General features: G+C 37.0%; 14 non-coding genes across 14 annotated transcripts; all 14 read left to right on the top strand.

Moving 5' to 3' along the window:
- Positions 1–216: 216 nt before the first annotated feature.
- LOC129808969 (5S ribosomal RNA) lies at positions 217–335 on the top strand. The gene has a single exon (XR_008752484.1). It is a non-coding gene; the product is annotated as a 5S ribosomal RNA (ribosomal RNA).
- A 200-nt stretch (positions 336–535) lies between these two features.
- Positions 536–654, top strand: LOC129808980 (5S ribosomal RNA). The gene has a single exon (XR_008752495.1). It is a non-coding gene; the product is annotated as a 5S ribosomal RNA (ribosomal RNA).
- Positions 655–1,055: 401 nt separating this feature from the next.
- Positions 1,056–1,174, top strand: LOC129808968 (5S ribosomal RNA). Its single transcript, XR_008752483.1, has one exon. It is a non-coding gene; the product is annotated as a 5S ribosomal RNA (ribosomal RNA).
- Positions 1,175–1,956: 782 nt separating this feature from the next.
- Positions 1,957–2,075, top strand: LOC129808967 (5S ribosomal RNA). The gene has a single exon (XR_008752482.1). It is a non-coding gene; the product is annotated as a 5S ribosomal RNA (ribosomal RNA).
- A 394-nt stretch (positions 2,076–2,469) lies between these two features.
- Positions 2,470–2,588, top strand: LOC129808966 (5S ribosomal RNA). The gene has a single exon (XR_008752481.1). It is a non-coding gene; the product is annotated as a 5S ribosomal RNA (ribosomal RNA).
- Positions 2,589–2,982: 394 nt separating this feature from the next.
- On the top strand, positions 2,983–3,101 carry LOC129808965 (5S ribosomal RNA). The gene has a single exon (XR_008752480.1). It is a non-coding gene; the product is annotated as a 5S ribosomal RNA (ribosomal RNA).
- Positions 3,102–3,495: 394 nt separating this feature from the next.
- On the top strand, positions 3,496–3,614 carry LOC129809019 (5S ribosomal RNA). Its single transcript, XR_008752533.1, has one exon. It is a non-coding gene; the product is annotated as a 5S ribosomal RNA (ribosomal RNA).
- Positions 3,615–4,202: 588 nt separating this feature from the next.
- LOC129809018 (5S ribosomal RNA) lies at positions 4,203–4,321 on the top strand. The gene has a single exon (XR_008752532.1). It is a non-coding gene; the product is annotated as a 5S ribosomal RNA (ribosomal RNA).
- Positions 4,322–4,715: 394 nt separating this feature from the next.
- On the top strand, positions 4,716–4,834 carry LOC129809017 (5S ribosomal RNA). The gene has a single exon (XR_008752531.1). It is a non-coding gene; the product is annotated as a 5S ribosomal RNA (ribosomal RNA).
- A 394-nt stretch (positions 4,835–5,228) lies between these two features.
- On the top strand, positions 5,229–5,347 carry LOC129809016 (5S ribosomal RNA). The gene has a single exon (XR_008752530.1). It is a non-coding gene; the product is annotated as a 5S ribosomal RNA (ribosomal RNA).
- Positions 5,348–6,129: 782 nt separating this feature from the next.
- LOC129809015 (5S ribosomal RNA) lies at positions 6,130–6,248 on the top strand. The gene has a single exon (XR_008752529.1). It is a non-coding gene; the product is annotated as a 5S ribosomal RNA (ribosomal RNA).
- Positions 6,249–6,642: 394 nt separating this feature from the next.
- Positions 6,643–6,761, top strand: LOC129809013 (5S ribosomal RNA). The gene has a single exon (XR_008752527.1). It is a non-coding gene; the product is annotated as a 5S ribosomal RNA (ribosomal RNA).
- Positions 6,762–7,155: 394 nt separating this feature from the next.
- On the top strand, positions 7,156–7,274 carry LOC129809012 (5S ribosomal RNA). Its single transcript, XR_008752526.1, has one exon. It is a non-coding gene; the product is annotated as a 5S ribosomal RNA (ribosomal RNA).
- Positions 7,275–7,668: 394 nt separating this feature from the next.
- On the top strand, positions 7,669–7,787 carry LOC129809011 (5S ribosomal RNA). Its single transcript, XR_008752525.1, has one exon. It is a non-coding gene; the product is annotated as a 5S ribosomal RNA (ribosomal RNA).
- The last annotated feature ends 621 nt before the right edge of the window (positions 7,788–8,408 follow it).

Here is an 8,408-nt window from a genome sequence, read left to right as displayed (position 1 = left end):
ACTTTGAAGTCTCTCGCCAACGATCTTTGATCCTTTTTGCTTAATATTACCACTTGAATTTATTTTAAATAATTTCTCTGAAGGAAATTGAAATAGTGGTTTAGCAGATCCACCAACTTCTAATTAAATTACATTTTCTGCAACATTTCTTAAATTTGCAAGGGAAAAGACATGAAGAGCTTTGCCATGGACTCAAAATGAACTTTGAAGTCTCTCGCCAACGACCATACCATGCTGAATACACCGGTTCTCGTCCGATCACCGAAGTTAAGCAGCATCGGGCGCGGTTAGTACTTGGATGGGGGACCGCTTGGGAACACCGCGTGCCGTTGGCATCCCTTTTTGTTGATCCTTTTTGCTTAATATTACCACTTGAATTTATTTTAAATAATTTCTCTGAAGGAAATTGAAATAGTGAACTAGCAGATCCACCAACTTCTGATTAAATTACATTTTCTGCAACATTTCTTAAATTTGCAAGGGAAAAGACATGAAGAGCTTTGCCATGGACTCAAAATGAACTTTGAAGTCTCTCGCCAACGACCATACCATGCTGAATACACCGGTTCTCGTCCGATCACCGAAGTTAAGCAGCATCGGGCGTGGTTAGTACTTGGATGGGGGACCGCTTGGGAACACCGCGTGCCGTTGGCATCCCTTTTTGTTGATCCTTTTTGCTTAATATTACCACTTGAATTTATTTTAAATAATTTCTCTGAAGGAAATTGAAATAGTGATCTAGCAGATCCACCAACTTCTGATTAAATTACATTTTCTGCAACATTTCTTAAATTTGCAAGGGAAATGGCATGAAGAACTTTGCCATGGACTCAAAATGAACTTTGAAGTCTCTCGCCAACGATCTTTGATCCTTTTTGCTTAATATTACCACTTGAATTTATTTTAAATAATTTCTCTGAAGGAAATTGAAATAGTGGTTTAGCAGATCCACCAACTTCTAATTAAATTACATTTTCTGCAACATTTCTTAAATTTGCAAGGGAAAAGACATGAAGAGCTTTGCCATGGACTCAAAATGAACTTTGAAGTCTCTCGCCAACGACCATACCATGCTGAATACACCGGTTCTCGTCCGATCACCGAAGTTAAGCAGCATCGGGCGCGGTTAGTACTTGGATGGGGGACCGCTTGGGAACACCGCGTGCCGTTGGCATCCCTTTTTGTTGATCCTTTTTGCTTAATATTACCACTTGAATTTATTTTAAATAATTTCTCTGAAGGAAATTGAAATAGTGATCTAGCAGATCCACCAACTTCTAATTAAATTACATTTTCTGCAAAATTTCTTAAAGGCAAAAGGCATGAAGGGCTTTGCCATGGATTCAATATGAACTTTGAAGTCTCTCGCCAACGATCTTTGATCCTTTTTGCTTAATATTACCACTTTAATTTATTTTAAATAATTTCTCTGAAGGAAATTGAAATTGTGATCTAGCAGATCCACCAACTTCTAATTAAATTACATTTTCTGCAAAATTTCTTAAAGGCAAAAGGCATGAAGGGCTTTGCCATGGATTCAATATGAACTTTGAAGTCTCTCGCCAACGATCTTTGATCCTTTTTGCTTAATATTACCACTTGAATTTATTTTAAATAATTTCTCTGAGGGAAATTGAAATAGTGATCTAGCAGATCCACCAACTTCTAATTAAATTACATTTTCTGCAAAATTTCTTAAAGGCAAAAGGCATGAAGGGCTTTGCCATGGATTCAATATGAACTTTGAAGTCTCTCGCCAACGATCTTTGATCCTTTTTGCTTAATATTACCACTTTAATTTATTTTAAATAATTTCTCTGAAGGAAATTGAAATAGTGGTTTAGCAGATCCACCAACTTCTAATTAAATTACATTTTCTGCAACATTTCTTAAATTTGCAAGGGAAAAGACATGAAGAGCTTTGCCATGGACTCAAAATGAACTTTGAAGTCTCTCGCCAACGACCATACCATGCTGAATACACCGGTTCTCGTCCGATCACCGAAGTTAAGCAGCATCGGGCGCGGTTAGTACTTGGATGGGGGACCGCTTGGGAACACCGCGTGCCGTTGGCATCCCTTTTTGTTGATCCTTTTTGCTTAATATTACCACTTGAATTTATTTTAAATAATTTCTCTGAAGGAAATTGAAATTGTGATCTAGCAGATCCACCAACTTCTGATTAAATTACATTTTCTGCAAAATTTCTTAAAGGCAAAAGGCATGAAGGGCTTTGCCATGGATTCAATATGAACTTTGAAGTTTCTCGCCAACGATCTTTGATCCTTTTTGCTTAATATTACCACTTGAATTTATTTTAAATAATTTCTCTGAAGGAAATTGAAATAGTGAACTAGCAGATCCACCAACTTCTGATTAAATTACATTTTCTGCAACATTTCTTAAATTTGCAAGGGAAATGGCATGAAGAGCTTTGCCATGGACTCAAAATGAACTTTGAAGTCTCTCGCCAACGACCATACCATGCTGAATACACCGGTTCTCGTCCGATCACCGAAGTTAAGCAGCATCGGGCGCGGTTAGTACTTGGATGGGGGACCGCTTGGGAACACCGCGTGCCGTTGGCATCCCTTTTTGTTGATCCTTTTTGCTTAATATTACCACTTGAATTTATTTTAAATAATTTCTCTGAAGGAAATTGAAATTGTGATCTAGCAGATCCACCAACTTCTGATTAAATTACATTTTCTGCAAAATTTCTTAAAGGCAAAAGGCATGAAGGGCTTTGCCATGGATTCAATATGAACTTTGAAGTCTCTCGCCAACGATCTTTGATCCTTTTTGCTTAATATTACCACTTGAATTTATTTTAAATAATTTCTCTGAAAGAAATTGAAATAGTGAACTAGCAGATCCACCAACTTCTGATTAAATTACATTTTCTGCAACATTTCTTAAATTTGCAAGGGAAATGGCATGAAGAGCTTTGCCATGGACTCAAAATGAACTTTGAAGTCTCTCGCCAACGACCATACCATGCTGAATACACCGGTTCTCGTCCGATCACCGAAGTTAAGCAGCATCGGGCGCGGTTAGTACTTGGATGGGGGACCGCTTGGGAACACCGCGTGCCGTTGGCATCCCTTTTTGTTGATCCTTTTTGCTTAATATTACCACTTTAATTTATTTTAAATAATTTCTCTGAAGGAAATTGAAATTGTGATCCAACAGATCCACCAACTTCTAATTAAATTACATTTTCTGCAAAATTTCTTAAAGGCAAAAGGCATGAAGGGCTTTGCCATGGATTCAATATGAACTTTGAAGTCTCTCGCCAACGATCTTTGATCCTTTTTGCTTAATATTACCACTTGAATTTATTTTAAATAATTTCTCTGAAGGAAATTGAAATAGTGGTTTAGCAGATCCACCAACTTCTAATTAAATTACATTTTCTGCAACATTTCTTAAATTTGCAAGGGAAAAGACATGAAGAGCTTTGCCATGGACTCAAAATGAACTTTGAAGTCTCTCGCCAACGACCATACCATGCTGAATACACCGGTTCTCGTCCGATCACCGAAGTTAAGCAGCATCGGGCGCGGTTAGTACTTGGATGGGGGACCGCTTGGGAACACCGCGTGCCGTTGGCATCCCTTTTTGTTGATCCTTTTTGCTTAATATTACCACTTTAATTTATTTTAAATAATTTCTCTGAAGGAAATTGAAATAGTGATCTAGCAGATCCACCAACTTCTAATTAAATTACATTTTCTGCAAAATTTCTTAAAGGCAAAAGGCATGAAGGGCTTTGCCATGGATTCAATATGAACTTTGAAGTCTCTCGCCAACGATCTTTGATCCTTTTTGCTTAATATTACCACTTTAATTTATTTTAAATAATTTCTCTGAAGGAAATTGAAATTGTGATCTAGCAGATCCACCAACTTCTAATTAAATTACATTTTCTGCAAAATTTCTTAAAGGCAAAAGGCATGAAGGGCTTTGCCATGGATTCAATATGAACTTTGAAGTCTCTCGCCAACGATCTTTGATCCTTTTTGCTTAATATTACCACTTTAATTTATTTTAAATAATTTCTCTGAAGGAAATTGAAATAGTGGTTTAGCAGATCCACCAACTTCTAATTAAATTACATTTTCTGCAACATTTCTTAAATTTGCAAGGGAAAAGACATGAAGAGCTTTGCCATGGACTCAAAATGAACTTTGAAGTCTCTCGCCAACGACCATACCATGCTGAATACACCGGTTCTCGTCCGATCACCGAAGTTAAGCAGCATCGGGCGCGGTTAGTACTTGGATGGGGGACCGCTTGGGAACACCGCGTGCCGTTGGCATCCCTTTTTGTTGATCCTTTTTGCTTAATATTACCACTTGAATTTATTTTAAATAATTTCTCTGAAGGAAATTGAAATTGTGATCTAGCAGATCCACCAACTTCTGATTAAATTACATTTTCTGCAAAATTTCTTAAAGGCAAAAGGCATGAAGGGCTTTGCCATGGATTCAATATGAACTTTGAAGTCTCTCGCCAACGATCTTTGATCCTTTTTGCTTAATATTACCACTTGAATTTATTTTAAATAATTTCTCTGAAGGAAATTGAAATAGTGAACTAGCAGATCCACCAACTTCTGATTAAATTACATTTTCTGCAACATTTCTTAAATTTGCAAGGGAAATGGCATGAAGAGCTTTGCCATGGACTCAAAATGAACTTTGAAGTCTCTCGCCAACGACCATACCATGCTGAATACACCGGTTCTCGTCCGATCACCGAAGTTAAGCAGCATCGGGCGCGGTTAGTACTTGGATGGGGGACCGCTTGGGAACACCGCGTGCCGTTGGCATCCCTTTTTGTTGATCCTTTTTGCTTAATATTACCACTTGAATTTATTTTAAATAATTTCTCTGAAGGAAATTGAAATTGTGATCTAGCAGATCCACCAACTTCTAATTAAATTACATTTTCTGCAAAATTTCTTAAAGGCAAAAGGCATGAAGGGCTTTGCCATGGATTCAATATGAACTTTGAAGTCTCTCGCCAACGATCTTTGATCCTTTTTGCTTAATATTACCACTTTAATTTATTTTAAATAATTTCTCTGAAGGAAATTGAAATAGTGGTTTAGCAGATCCACCAACTTCTAATTAAATTACATTTTCTGCAACATTTCTTAAATTTGCAAGGGAAAAGACATGAAGAGCTTTGCCATGGACTCAAAATGAACTTTGAAGTCTCTCGCCAACGACCATACCATGCTGAATACACCGGTTCTCGTCCGATCACCGAAGTTAAGCAGCATCGGGCGCGGTTAGTACTTGGATGGGGGACCGCTTGGGAACACCGCGTGCCGTTGGCATCCCTTTTTGTTGATCCTTTTTGCTTAATATTACCACTTTAATTTATTTTAAATAATTTCTCTGAAGGAAATTGAAATAGTGATCTAGCAGATCCACCAACTTCTAATTAAATTACATTTTCTGCAAAATTTCTTAAAGGCAAAAGGCATGAAGGGCTTTGCCATGGATTCAATATGAACTTTGAAGTCTCTCGCCAACGATCTTTGATCCTTTTTGCTTAATATTACCACTTTAATTTATTTTAAATAATTTCTCTGAAGGAAATTGAAATTGTGATCTAGCAGATCCACCAACTTCTAATTAAATTACATTTTCTGCAAAATTTCTTAAAGGCAAAAGGCATGAAGGGCTTTGCCATGGATTCAATATGAACTTTGAAGTCTCTCGCCAACGATCTTTGATCCTTTTTGCTTAATATTACCACTTGAATTTATTTTAAATAATTTCTCTGAGGGAAATTGAAATAGTGATCTAGCAGATCCACCAACTTCTAATTAAATTACATTTTCTGCAAAATTTCTTAAAGGCAAAAGGCATGAAGGGCTTTGCCATGGATTCAATATGAACTTTGAAGTCTCTCGCCAACGATCTTTGATCCTTTTTGCTTAATATTACCACTTTAATTTATTTTAAATAATTTCTCTGAAGGAAATTGAAATAGTGGTTTAGCAGATCCACCAACTTCTAATTAAATTACATTTTCTGCAACATTTCTTAAATTTGCAAGGGAAAAGACATGAAGAGCTTTGCCATGGACTCAAAATGAACTTTGAAGTCTCTCGCCAACGACCATACCATGCTGAATACACCGGTTCTCGTCCGATCACCGAAGTTAAGCAGCATCGGGCGCGGTTAGTACTTGGATGGGGGACCGCTTGGGAACACCGCGTGCCGTTGGCATCCCTTTTTGTTGATCCTTTTTGCTTAATATTACCACTTGAATTTATTTTAAATAATTTCTCTGAAGGAAATTGAAATTGTGATCTAGCAGATCCACCAACTTCTGATTAAATTACATTTTCTGCAAAATTTCTTAAAGGCAAAAGGCATGAAGGGCTTTGCCATGGATTCAATATGAACTTTGAAGTCTCTCGCCAACGATCTTTGATCCTTTTTGCTTAATATTACCACTTGAATTTATTTTAAATAATTTCTCTGAAGGAAATTGAAATAGTGAACTAGCAGATCCACCAACTTCTGATTAAATTACATTTTCTGCAACATTTCTTAAATTTGCAAGGGAAATGGCATGAAGAGCTTTGCCATGGACTCAAAATGAACTTTGAAGTCTCTCGCCAACGACCATACCATGCTGAATACACCGGTTCTCGTCCGATCACCGAAGTTAAGCAGCATCGGGCGCGGTTAGTACTTGGATGGGGGACCGCTTGGGAACACCGCGTGCCGTTGGCATCCCTTTTTGTTGATCCTTTTTGCTTAATATTACCACTTTAATTTATTTTAAATAATTTCTCTGAAGGAAATTGAAATAGTGATCTAGCAGATCCACCAACTTCTAATTAAATTACATTTTCTGCAAAATTTCTTAAAGGCAAAAGGCATGAAGGGCTTTGCCATGGATTCAATATGAACTTTGAAGTCTCTCGCCAACGATCTTTGATCCTTTTTGCTTAATATTACCACTTTAATTTATTTTAAATAATTTCTCTGAAGGAAATTGAAATAGTGGTTTAGCAGATCCACCAACTTCTAATTAAATTACATTTTCTGCAACATTTCTTAAATTTGCAAGGGAAAAGACATGAAGAGCTTTGCCATGGACTCAAAATGAACTTTGAAGTCTCTCGCCAACGACCATACCATGCTGAATACACCGGTTCTCGTCCGATCACCGAAGTTAAGCAGCATCGGGCGCGGTTAGTACTTGGATGGGGGACCGCTTGGGAACACCGCGTGCCGTTGGCATCCCTTTTTGTTGATCCTTTTTGCTTAATATTACCACTTGAATTTATTTTAAATAATTTCTCTGAAGGAAATTGAAATTGTGATCTAGCAGATCCACCAACTTCTAATTAAATTACATTTTCTGCAAAATTTCTTAAAGGCAAAAGGCATGAAGGGCTTTGCCATGGATTCAATATGAACTTTGAAGTCTCTCGCCAACGATCTTTGATCCTTTTTGCTTAATATTACCACTTGAATTTATTTTAAATAATTTCTCTGAAGGAAATTGAAATAGTGGTTTAGCAGATCCACCAACTTCTAATTAAATTACATTTTCTGCAACATTTCTTAAATTTGCAAGGGAAAAGACATGAAGAGCTTTGCCATGGACTCAAAATGAACTTTGAAGTCTCTCGCCAACGACCATACCATGCTGAATACACCGGTTCTCGTCCGATCACCGAAGTTAAGCAGCATCGGGCGCGGTTAGTACTTGGATGGGGGACCGCTTGGGAACACCGCGTGCCGTTGGCATCCCTTTTTGTTGATCCTTTTTGCTTAATATTACCACTTTAATTTATTTTAAATAATTTCTCTGAAGGAAATTGAAATAGTGATCTAGCAGATCCACCAACTTCTAATTAAATTACATTTTCTGCAAAATTTCTTAAAGGCAAAAGGCATGAAGGGCTTTGCCATGGATTCAATATGAACTTTGAAGTCTCTCGCCAACGATCTTTGATCCTTTTTGCTTAATATTACCACTTTAATTTATTTTAAATAATTTCTCTGAAGGAAATTGAAATTGTGATCTAGCAGATCCACCAACTTCTAATTAAATTACATTTTCTGCAAAATTTCTTAAAGGCAAAAGGCATGAAGGGCTTTGCCATGGATTCAATATGAACTTTGAAGTCTCTCGCCAACGATCTTTGATCCTTTTTGCTTAATATTACCACTTGAATTTATTTTAAATAATTTCTCTGAGGGAAATTGAAATAGTGATCTAGCAGATCCACCAACTTCTAATTAAATTACATTTTCTGCAAAATTTCTTAAAGGCAAAAGGCATGAAGGGCTTTGCCATGGATTCAATATGAACTTTGAAGTCTCTCGCCAACGATCTTTGATCCTTTTTGCTTAATATTACCACTT

The sequence above is a fragment of the Phlebotomus papatasi genome, unplaced genomic scaffold, assembly GCF_024763615.1.
Source record: "Phlebotomus papatasi isolate M1 unplaced genomic scaffold, Ppap_2.1 HiC_scaffold_246, whole genome shotgun sequence".
NCBI lineage: Eukaryota > Metazoa > Arthropoda > Insecta > Diptera > Psychodidae > Phlebotomus > Phlebotomus papatasi.
This window is presented reverse-complemented; position numbering and strand designations above follow the sequence as displayed.